The following is a 13,206-nucleotide window of genomic DNA, read 5'->3' on the forward strand; positions in this document are numbered from 1 at the left end:
AGTCGGCTCTCTGGCTGAGACCTGGATTAGGAAGTATGGCAATAATGATAAATGGTGTAGCACTTTATCAGTGGCAAAAATACTTTCATTATATAATCTCACAATAACCTTACCAGTGCCATCCTCATTTTACAGATGAGGAACTGGAAGCTCATGGCATTTAACCTTTCTAAAATTTCTTCAACTTATAAATGATAGAATCAGCAACTAAACCTAGATCTTCTGATTGCTCTTTCTCTAGAAAAAAAAAAGCACCATTATTCTGTTATCAGAAAAATGCAGGGCTGATAAAGTAAACCCATCTAACCACTTACAGCTGGAAACAATATAGCCACTTACTCTTTTTACCAACATATTTTATGTCCCTATCTCAGGCACAGAGGACCAGGGTGCTGGCCTAGCAAGGGATTACTTATGCCCTAACAGTCTCCCCTCTTCATCCACTAGGAGTCTCCAAGGAAACTCCTGCCCACAGTTGACTAGGTGTTTATAGGGAGGGGTTTCCAGATGACCAGGGATGGTGGGACAAGGAAAGCCAGCCAGGGTATGCCCTTCAGCATAGCATCTGCACTCAGTGACTCTCCTGATGTATTCCCAGCTGAACTGTTGGGAAAATCCCACCTGATCCCCAGTCTGCTTCTGAGAGTTCCTTAGTAAATTGAACCCATTACGTGTTGCCTCCCCAGCCATCCAGGGCAGAGTCAATCACCTGTCTACCTACTAAATGTGTCTGGTTGCTTGCCCACCTCTTACACAAACTACATTCATAGGCTATCCTGCAATTCAGACCTCTCTTCTTGCCCATAGTCATTCAGAATGTGCTGGTGGGACCAAATCAGTGGTGTTATATGATTTAGAGCAGGGGTCCCCAAACTTTTTATACAGGGGGCCAGTTCACTGTCACTCAGACCGTTGGAGGGCCGGACTATAAAAAAAAACTATGAACAAATCCCTATGCACACTACACATAACTTATTTTAAAGTAAAAAAAAAAACCAAAAAACAAAATGGGAACAAATACAATATTTAAAATAAAGAACAAATAAATTTAAATCAACAAACTGACCAATATTTCAATGGGAACTTTGCTCCTCTCACTGACCACCAATGAAAGAGGTGCCCCTTCCGGAAGTGCGGCGGGGCCAGATAAATGGCCTCAGGGGGCCGCATGCGGCCCGCGGGCTGTAGTTTGGGGACCCCTGATTTAGAGTTTATAGAACACGGCTCCAGAGATCTTAGATCCATTCTGCCCATTTTATTTACAAAGATAAGTCACTTAACCTAAGACTTAGATTCTTTCTCTAAAATAATAACTGATAGGTCTTCATTGTTTACTTATACCAGTTATGTAGCATCTCACTTAATCCTTATAGCAACCAAGTAGTATTACGATCCTTACTTTACAGATGAGGAAATATAAATCTGAAAAGATCACATAGAGCAAGTGACGGAGCTGACCTGTCTGACCCTGGAAGCCTTGTAGGTACTAGTGGAAAAGATAACACATTTAAAATGCTCTATGACTCATAGTAAAAATGTGTTGTTGTTTTTCCTTGGGACTGAGGAAACAGTGGCTTTTAACCCTGCACAGCCCTCTCTGTCATCATAGCCTCTTAGAGTTACAGCAGAGCATCAAATGTTTTACCCTGGCCCATTTCAAAAAAGAGGAAGATCTCTCTTTACTCTTATTAATGCAGTTTAACAGCAATTTCTTTCATGCAGTGCAAAGTCTTGGCAGGCAATAAGGCTTATGCTCGTACACTTGACTCAGGACACTCTCAAGAAATGTGCAGGTGCTCTTACACATCTAAGTTACTTTGAGGCCCAAGTATGCACTTTCCTAAACCAGTTTATGAGTATGAAGCAGGCTCCTGGGAGCTATGGAGAGACAGGAGAAGCAGAAACAAGGCACCATGAGAGAAGTCCTGTCAGGATCTCAGCTCAGTCATTGAGAACTACCCAGCAGAGGCAGCCTTTTACTTGCTTGTGGCTCTGTTTTATCATATGTAAAATGTAAAGAGTGAGCTAGTGAAGGTCTTTCTAGAGTTAGTCTGTGATTCAGTGGGTGTACTATGATTCAGTTGGTTTTCTGTGATTCAGTTGGTATGTACATTAATAAAAAATGCTAATGCTAATAAAAGGTTACAAAGGTGAAGGTGTACTAGTTTCCTAGGGCTGCTGCAACAAAGTACCACAAACTTGTGGCTAAAACAACAGGAAAGTATTGTTTCACAGCTCTGGAGGCTGGAAGTCCAAGATCAAGGTGTTGGTATGACTGGTTCTTTCTGAGGGCTGTGAGGGAAGGATCTGGGGCAGAACTCTCTCCTGGGTTTATAGATGGCTGTCTTCTTATATTTCTTCACATTGTCTTCCCTCCATGGGCATCTCTGTTCTAATTTCACCTTCTTCTGACTGCATTAGTCATGTTGGTTAGGACCAACCTGTAATTAGTTTTCTAGGGCTGCTATAACAAACTATCACAGACTTGGGGGGCTTAAATAGCAGAAATTTATTTTAGCACAGTCCTGGACTCTGGAATTCCAAGATCAAGGTGTCAGCAAGGTTGGCTTTCTTGGAGGCTTCTCTCCTTGGCTTCCAGATGGCCATCACATGCTGTGTCCTCTGTGCATGCACATCCCTGTCTCTCTGCATGTCTAGATTTCCTCTTCTTATCAGAACACTAGTAAGGTTGAACTTGGGCCCACTCTAATGGCCTCGTTGAACTTAACTATAGCTTACTAGGTAGAAAAATATTATCATATTAAAGAAACTGCTACTAGAATTCCTCTTTGGAAGAGAATAGTGTTTGCTTAGAATAGTACTTTAATAAATATTAAAGGGAATTATGTCAGAGTAATGGCAGCATGAGATATATCCTTGATATCGTTCCTTGAAATTTCAACAAATTGAAAAGCTAAAACACAGGGAAGAAACCCCAGGAGGGCTTACATGTTTGCCTGAAAGACTCATGCACCAAATGGACTAAATGAAGAAAAAAATCAAATACCATGGTTACACAAGAAAAATATATAGTTCAGAAAGAAAATTAAAAATCTTGAGAAAGCAATCACAATCACATGGGAAAATAGAGTTAAACAATAGAGAATTCAAAATTGGTGCTCTGAAAATACTTAATGAGATGCAAGAAAACACTGATAGGTGAATTAATGAGCTCAAAAAACAAATGAATGAACAAAATGAGTACTTCACCAAGAAGACTGAAACTTTAACAATGGACCAAACAGAGATGAAGAACTCAATACATGAATTGAAAATTGAGATGGCAAGTATAGTTAATAGAACAGGCCAGATACAAGAGAGAACCAGAGACATCAAAGACAGGCAACCAGAGATGCTACAGGGAGAAGAGAGAGACTCACAAATAAAAATTTTAAAATGATAGAGTTCTACAGGAATTGTCTGACTCCATCAAAAAGAACAACATAAGAATAATGAGTATATCAGAAGAAGAAGAGAGGGAGAAGGGAATGGAGAGCCTATAAAAACAAATAATTGATGAGAATGTTCCAAGCTTATGGAAAGAGTTAGAGCTTCAAATCCAAGAAGCAAGCAGAATACAAGTTACCTCAACCCAAAAGACCTAGTCCAAGGCATAATATATTAAGTTGTCAAAAATCAATGACAAAAAAAGAATCTTCAAGGCAGCTAGGGAAAAAAGAACATAAAATATAAAGGAAGACCCATTAGATTATCATCAGACTTCTCAGCAGAAACTCTACAAGCCAGAAGAGAGCAAGCCCAAACATTTAAAGTACTGAAAGAGAGGAATTACAAGTCAAGAATAGTATATCCATCAATATTCTTCTTCAAATATGAAGGAGAAATAAAAACTTTTCCAGACATACAGAAGCTGAAGGAATTTATCCCAGAAAATCCCCACTGCAGGAAATATTCAAGGGGATTAATCATTCAACTAGATACAAAGAACAAAACAAATCAAAACTACAAGTAAAAGTGCCAACAAGGTTACAGTAAAAACAAGGATAATCTATGACAACAAAGACAGAAAAGGGAAGAGGATACAGATCTGCAGCAGCAAAGAAAGATGGAGTGCAGAAGCACTCATAAGAAAAAGGAGCCTTATACATGTGAAATTTTTTCTTTTAACAACTAGCCATGAAAAAGCCACTACTGAAACAAACAGCTTAAAAAAAGAAGAAACAGGAGAAAAAAGTATGGAATACTACCAAACAAAAACAACTGACAGAAACAAAGTGAAGAACCAATGGAGACACAGAGCTATCAGAAAACAAAATGTAAAATGGTTATAGGAAATTTTCAAGTGTCAATAATTACCTTAAATGTAAAAGGATTGAACTCACCAATAAAGAAACATAGAGTAGCAGATAGGATCAAAATCAAAACCCAACCATATGTTACCATTAAGAGACACAGCTAAACTGAAAGGAAAAAATAAACTCAAAATGAAAGGTTGGAAAACGATTCTTCAAGCAAATAATACCCAAGAAAAGCAGGTGTAGCCATACTAATATTGAACAAGGCTGATTTCAAAACAACAAAAGCAACAGGAGACAAAGATGGACATTTCATAATGATAAAGGGGACACAATATCAAGAAGACAAAAGACTTCTTTGTATATATGTACCAAATTGGAAAGCATCAAAATATATAAGACAACTAACTGATCTAAAAACAGAAACAGATAAAAACACAATCATACTTGGGAGATCTCAACACACCATTGATGGCCATAGATTGATCATCCAACAGAAAATCAATAAAGAAATATCAGCCTTAAATTATACACTAGACCAAATGGACAGAATAGATATTTATAGGACATTTTATCCAAGAACATCAAATTATATATTTTTCCAGTGTACATGGAATATTTGCAATAATAGATCATATGTTGGACCACAAAACTTACCTCAACAAATTCAAGAATAATAAAATTATACAAAGCAATTCTCTGACTGGCTTTGAAATTAGAATTCAATGGCAAAACGGAAGTAAAGAAACTGACAGAAATGTGGAAATTAAACAACATACTTCTAAAAGTATGTCATGACTGGGTCAAAAAAGAAATAAAAGCAGAGATCAAAAGATATATACAGACAAACAAAAATGACAACACAACATATCAAAATTTCTGGGATGCAGCGAAAGCTGTAATAAGAAGGAAGTTTATATCATTACAGGCTTATATCAAGAAAAGGAGAGATCCTAAGTAAACAATCTAACATCACATCTGAAATAATTATAAAAAAAAAGAACAAAGGCAACCCAGAGTCATCAGAGGAAAGGAAATAGTAAAAATTAGAGCAGAACTAAGTCAAATAGAGAGCAGAAAAACTATATAAAAAATTACTACAACAAAGAGCTGGTTCTTTTAAAAGATGAATAAAACTGACAACCCCTGGCTAGACTCACTAAAGAAAAAAGAGAAATGACTTATATAAACAAAATCCAAAATGAAAGAGGAGAAATTACCGTAGATATCACAGATATACAAAGGACCATACCAGAATACTATGAAAAATTATATACCATCAAATTAACAATCTAGAAGAAATGGATAAGTGCCTAGAACTATACCTAAGTCACAAAGATGTGAAAAACCTAAATAGACTTATAAGCAGGGAGAAAATAGAAACAACTATCAAAAATCTCCCCTAAAATAAAATTCAGTACCAGATGGCTACACTAGTAAATTCTAACAAACATGCAAAGATTTGGTAATTATCATTCTCAAAGTCTTCAAATTATAGAAGAAGCAATACTCTGTAACACATTTTATGAGGCCAGCATAACCCTAATAACAAAACCAGGAAAGGACAATACAAAAATGAAAACCACAGAGCAATATCACTGATGAGTACAGATGCAAAAACCAAAACAAAATACTAGGAAATCAAATAAAACAATACATTATAAAATAAGACATAACAATGAAGTGGGATTCATTCCAGGAGCACAAGGATAGTTCAACATCTGCCAATCAATCAATGTAAAACATCACATCAACAAAACAAAGGACAGAAATCATATGATCCTATCAATAGATGCAAAAGAGGCATTCAATAAGATACAACATACATTTATATTTAAAACACTCAATAAATGGGTATACAAGAAAAGAACTTCAACATAATAAAGGCTATATATGGTAAACCATCAGCCAATATCATACTAAATGGTGAAAAAAATGAAGGCTTTTTTTCTTTTTTTTTTTAATAAATTTTTATTAATGTTAATAGGATAACATTAATAAATCAGGGTACATATATTCAAAGAAAACATGTCTAGGTTATCTTGTCATTAAATTATGTTGCATACCCCTCGCCCAGAGTCAGATTGTCCTCTGTCACCCTCTATCTAGTTTTCTCTGTGCCCCTCCCCCTCCCCCTAACTCTCTCCCTCCCTCCCTCCTGTGTCCTCCCTCCCCCCACCCCTGGTAACCACCACACTCTTGTCCATGTCTTTTAGTCTCGTTTTTATGTTCCACCAATGTATGGAATCATGTAGTTCTTGTTTTTTTCTGATTTACTTATTTCACTCCGTATAATGTTGGATAAAGAAGATGTGGCACATATACACTATGGAATACTACTCAGCCATAAGAAATGATGACATCAGATCATTTACAGCAAAATGGTTGGATCTTGATAACATTATATGGAGGCTTTTTTTCTAAAATCAGGAACAAGAAAAAAATGTCTGCTTTCTCTACTTTTATTCAGTATAGTTCTGGAAATTTTAGCCAAAGCAATCGGGCAACAGAAAGAAATAAAAAGCATCCATATTAAGAAAGAAGAAGTAAAGGTATCACTTTTTGTAGATAACATCATCCTGTATATAGAAAACCCCAAAGACTGCAGTGGAAAACTGTTAGAAGCAATAAACAGCCCTGAATGGTTGACTCAGAGGGTAGAGCATCAGCCCAGTGTATGAACATCCATATTCGATTTCCATCAGGACATACAAGATAATCAACCATCTGCTTCCCCCCACCTTTCCCCTTCTCTCCCTCTTCTCCTCCTGCAACCAGTGGCTCAATAGGTTTGAGAATCAGCCTCAGGCACTGAGGATAGCTGAGTTGATTTGAGGATCAGCCCCAGATGGGGGTTGCCAGATAGATCCCAGACAGGGTGCATGCAGGAATCTGTCTCTATCTCCTCTCCTCTCACGAAAAAAAAAGAAAAAAGAAAAAGAAAGGAAAGAAGAGAGGAAGGAAGGAAGAAAGGAAGGAAGGAAGGAAGAAAGGGAGGGAGGGAGGGAGGGAGGGAGGGAGGGAGGGAGGGAGGGAGGGAGGGAGGAAAAATAAACACCTACAATAAAGCCGCAGGATACAAAATCAACAGACAAAAGTCAACAGCTTTATAACAACAATAAAACTTCAGAAACAAACTAAACCCCCCCATACACAATTCCTCTTACAATTACAAAAATAAATAAATAAAATACCTAAAAATAAACTTAACAAAAGGTGTGAAGGACCTATATGCTGAAAACAACAAAGCATTATTGAAAGAAATCAAAAAAGACACAGTGAAATGGAAAAATATTTTATGTTCATGAATTGGAAGAACCAACATAGTTAAAATGACCATATTATCCAAAGAAATACACAAACTTAATGCAATCCTTATTAAAATCCCAATGTCATTCTTTAAAGAAATAGAACAAAAAATCACCAGGTTTGTATGGAACCATAAAAATCCCCAAATAGTCAAAGCAATCTTGAGAAAAAAGAATGAAGCTGGAGGTATCACACTACCTTACTAAAATGATACTACAAAGCCACGATCATCAAAACAGCATGGTATTGGCAGAAAAATAGACATACAGACCAACGGAATAGAATTGAGAGCCCAGAAATAAAACTACATATATATAGACAAATAATTTTTGACAAAGGAGCCAAAAACACACAATGGAGAAAAGAAAGCCTCTTCAATAAATGGTGCTGGGAAAATTGGAAAGCTGCATGCAATTAAACTTGACTACAGTTTGTCCCCCTGCACAAAAATTAATTCTAAATGAATTGAAGACCTAAATATAAAATCCAAAACAATAAATTACATAGAAGAAAACATAGGTACTAAGCTCATGGCCCTAGGCCATAGAGAACAATTTATGAATTTGCCCCAAAGGCAAGGGAAGTAAAGGCAAAAATAAATGAATGAGACTATATCAAATTAAAAAGCTTCTGCACAGCAAAAGAAACTCACAACAAAACATATAGGCAGCCAATTAAATGGGAGATGATATTTGCAAACAACAGCTCCAATAAGAGGTTAATATCTAAAATATATAAAGAACTCACAAAGCTCACCAAAAAACAAGCAAACAATCCAATTAAAAAATCAGAAGAACTGAACAGACGCTTCTCCCAAGAAGACATACAAATGGTCAACAGATATATGAAATAATGCTCATCTTCACTAGCCATTCAAGAAATTGAAATCAAAGCTACAAGATACTATCTCACACCTGTTAGATTAGCTATTATGAACAAGACAGGTAAGAACAAGTGTTGGAGAGGCTGTGGAGAAAAAAGAACCCTCATTCACTGCTGGTGGGAATGTAAACTGGTATAGACATTATGGAAGAAAGTATAGTCGTTTTTCAAAAAATTAACAATAGAACTACCATATGATCTAGCAATCCCTCTAGTGGGTATCTACCCAAAAATCTTGAAAACAATGGTACATAAAATTCACACACTCCTATGTTCAGTAAGTATTATTCATGGTGGTCAAGATGTGGAAACAACCAAAGTGTCTTTAGATAGAGGATTGGAGAAAGAAGATGTGGTACCTATATACAATGGAATCTACTCGGCCATAAGAAAGGATGATATATTGCTATTTACAACAACATGGATGGACTTTGAGAATATTATGCTGAGTGAAATAAGTAAATTACAAAAAGCTAAGAAGTATGCGATATCACATATAGGTGGGATATAAAACTGAAACTCATGGACATAGAAAAGTGAAGTGGTTACTGAAGGAGGGGATTGTGGGGGAGGTGGTTGTGGGAGGGGAGTAAAGGGACAAATATGCAGTGACAGAAAATTATTTGACTTTGGGTGATGGGTACGCAGCACAATCAACAGTGCAAAAGCTATAGAAATGTTTACCTAAAACGTACGTACTCTTATGGATCAATGTTACCCCAGTAAATTTAATTTTCTACATAAAATTTTTAAAAATTAAAAATAAATGCTAGAGGTCAGAAACTGGGACCCCCCCCCCAAGATTATGGTGGTAGGTTAAATAGATTTGTATGAGAAAGGGGGAGGACATTGCTGGTCTAGATATAGGAAGAAAAAGAGAAGGTCTGAGCCTGTCCAATGGGGAAAGCTGCCTGGTTCACAATGGATTCTGCTTCCTGTGACCCTTTATATCTATAGTAAAGGATTCAAAACCCACGAAATTCTTAGTGTAGGTGTTCGATTTTTGATTTAGGTTTTGAAGTGTGTGTGTGTGTGTGTGTGTGTGTGAGAGAGAGAGAGAGAGAGAGAGAGAGAGAGAAAACTGATGAAGGCACTGACTTTAGCATGTAGGATAGCTTAGATTAGAGTATGTGGAGCTGCTGAAGTAAAGATTTAAAGGAGCACAAGGAAGTTACTGCCAGAAACAACAGAAATTTTAGGCAGCCTGACCAAAACAAGCTGTAAAAAAAAGCTTTTGTCTATCTTCACCCAAATTTCTGAGGGCATAGAGTCCTTGACATTCTATTTCCATATCAATATCATAACTAGATAGTAGTATCAAATAGATGAGCGCCAAGTACAAATATAGTTGGGACTGCTAGACAATCAGGAAACTAAATCATAAGTGAACAATGGGATGCGGCTGAAGAACCTCTGGACATCAGTAAAAAGACTCCTCTGGACTTGAAATCTCCTTGTTCTTCCAGTCAACCAGCCAGAATTTCCCAAGAACTTATATGTGCCAAGTAATAAGAAAGTCACAAAAGAAGTAAAGAGAAGATCTCTGGCTTTAAGAACCTAGCGGCTATTGGGAAATTGAGGCTAGTGGAAGAAGTTAACCACATGCTGAATCTAAGTCATTGCTCTGGTGCTTTCCATATATTATTTCATTGGTTTATTAGAACAAGTCTGTGAACTGAACATTATTATGTGCATGTTGCAGATGAAGAAAATGAGGTCCCAGGAGGTATGAACAGCCTATCTAAGACAACAGAGCTATGAAGTGGTTGACACAGAATTTGAATTCATCTGTCTGGCTCCAAACGCCTTCTCTGAAAATGGTCTCCACAGCAAAAATAATGTCACAACTCAGATTCTAAGATGCCTCACATAAACCAAGGTACTGCAGTGTCCAAGATAAAAAGAAATATTGAAGCTAGAATGGTCATGTAAAGTGATAAAGAGAAAGTAAGATTGGTCTGGAAATCAAGGTTGGACAGGCCTGGTAAACAGCTGAATGAACAGCAGGGGAAGAGGAGAGAGCAAAGCATAGGGCAGGGGGAGGGGGGAGGAATGGGTGGGTATTTGATGGAAGATGGTGAAGGGGTGAGCTGGCACCTAAGAGAGTTTTGACTTACAAGATCTCTCAGGCATCCTAGCCTGTTGCTGCTTTCTTTGCGGGGTCCCCACCTCCACAGGCTAAAGCACAAACCGAAAAGTCTACAGTTTTCATTTCATCCAGCTCTGCCATCAACTTCTGTATCTCTAAGTACACTTGTCTGAGTCTCAATTTTCTCCACAGAAAATTAGTGGGTTGGGTGAGACAAGTGCCACAGTTCCTTTAAGGTTAATAAAGTCTATGGTTTTGTAACTTAAATCCTCCAGTAAATTCATATAACTTTATATCTAGAGATTAGGAGAAAAATGAAATCTCTTTCAGGACTATGGCCAGGTTGCAACTCATATCTGGCTGGACTGGCAGAAGCTGGTTATTTACATCATAGGACAAGAGCAGCAGATAACTTTCATCCTCCTGAGACCCTGGAAAAGAAAGGGAGGAGTAGACTGCTATTGTCAGAAGGGAGAGAGCTTGGGGGACTTGGTGAAAAAGGTGAAGGGATTAAAAAGTACAAATTGGTAGTTACAGAACAGTCATAAGGATGTAAAGTACAGCATAAGGAAAATAATCTATAATATTGTAATGACTATTTATGGTGTCAGATGAGTGCTGGAAATATCGGGGATAACATTTTGTAAAGTATATGATTGTCTAACCACTATGCTGTACACCTGAAAGTAGTAGAAAATAATATTGAAAGCAAACTATAATTAAATCTTTTTAATTTTTTTTTTTTTGTATTTTTCTGAAGTTGGAAATGGGGAGATAGACAGACTCCCGCATGCGCCCCGACCGGGATCCACCCGGCATGCCCACCAGGGGCAATGCTCTGCCCATCTGAGGCATTGCTCTGTTGCGACCAGAGCCACTCTAGTGCCTCAGGCAGAGGCCATGGAGCCATCCTCAGCGCCCGGGCAAACTTTGCTCCAATGGAGCTCAGCTGTGGGAGGGGAAGAGAGAGACAGAGAGGAAGGAGAGGGGGAGGGGTGGAGAAGCAGATGGGTGCTTCTCCTGTGTGCCCTGGCCGGGAATCGAACCCGAGACTCCTGCACCCAGGCTGACGCTCTACCACTGAGCCAACCAGCCAGGGCAATCTTTTTAATTTTTTTTTAAAAAGGAGACAAAAAAGAAAGAGAGGGCTAGAGCTGTCATGTCCTCTGGGTCTCAGTAATGTGCCCCAGTCATTGTTAGTTTACTTGCGTAGGTGGGTGGCAGAACTATCAGCAACAGTCCCCAGGAGACAAAAGAAAGGCTCAGTTGACAGGTGCTACTGATACAGTTTTGTCATATGCTATTTTCTGGCTTTAGGGACCCCACCTTGTTTGTTTTATTTTTATCTCAAATGAAATTTGAGAAAAATATTACTTTTTAAGTGATTTAAAATAATTTATGTGGTTAGAGTGTGTGTTCTTAAATGAACTGTGGTTTTAGAAGATCCCCAGATACATGAGGGAAAAAGAAAGAGGAAATGGTATCAAAATAGGAAGGACTAATATCATATTTGCTGGTCAGTTCCATGGGCTGAGGGGACATGTGGTGCATAGGTTGCTGCTTCTGCTTCTTATCATAGGATTTGGGAGGTTTCTCCACAGGTCCCCAGTGTTGGCAACATAAGCTCTGAATAATGAACCTCTTACTCATTATCTCTCTCTCTCTCTCTCTCTCTCTCTCTCTCTCACACACACACACACACACACACACACACACACACACACACTCCTGCACAGAGAGTTTTCAGCAACCATAAGTCATTCAGAGTGGTCATTCAGAATGAAGATCTCACAGGACAACTCCAGTCTCAGCAGTAATTCCATGCTCAAGTTTCATGCTTTATATAAATTCAGGAGTCCTATTGCAACTCCCAGTTTTTCCCCTAGCTTTTCCATCAAGTCCTATGACTGTGTTAAAGTTAGTATCTGGAAGGGTTAAAAAAAATCTTTAATTTGGGGAAGAGAATCTATAATCAAGATGTTTACAAAGCCAGTTCAGTGAGATTCCTTGGGATGACATGATGTCTGAAAAGACCAAGAAGAAAAAGAGAGAATCTTTTGAAAACCAGGAGGGAACCTCTGGTTAGCTATCAGGCTAAAGGCCCACTTGGATCTCAGTGGAATGCCTTTTCTCAATTCATTGAGACTTCAATCTGCATCTTTGGTCAACTCTGTAGATATCTGAATTGTATTTGCAAAGCACTCTGTTCCTTAATAATCTGCCTATTCCTTCCTTTCAACTTCTTCCTAACAAAATCATACATTCAACAACAGTCTTATTCTACAATCATCCTGAGACGTTAGCTACCCTTATACATTAATGTTAACACCTAGTCATACACTATTTAGAACCTTAATGTTATTACTATATGTAGAACCCCAGTGCTTCAGGTTGGCCCCCACTCTTCATTACCTTGGTGTACCTTACCCCAAGCCCATAACTCTCTCTGATTCTCCAAGAAGTCTATCTTCAGTGTGCAGCCATATTTCTACTTCTGGACCAAACTCAAGTTCTTGAGGATCTCTACACCTGCTTTATTATCCACAAAACAGGAGTAATGAGAGTACCTACCTCATAGGATTGTTGTGAATATTAAATACATCAATACACATGATGCACTAAAAATGCCTGGCCCATTGTAAATGCCAGAAACCTTATTGATCCAAATGT

General features: G+C 38.0%; 1 protein-coding gene across 1 annotated transcript in view; it reads left to right on the forward strand.

The window, feature by feature from the left end:
* The window catches only part of SLAMF1 (signaling lymphocytic activation molecule family member 1), a 50,713-nt gene that overhangs the window by 13,888 nt on the left and 23,619 nt on the right, over window positions 1-13,206 (forward strand). The window lies entirely within an intron of this gene.

Source organism: Saccopteryx bilineata, chromosome 2 (genome assembly GCF_036850765.1).
Source record: "Saccopteryx bilineata isolate mSacBil1 chromosome 2, mSacBil1_pri_phased_curated, whole genome shotgun sequence".
Classification (NCBI taxonomy): Eukaryota; Metazoa; Chordata; class Mammalia; order Chiroptera; family Emballonuridae; genus Saccopteryx; species Saccopteryx bilineata.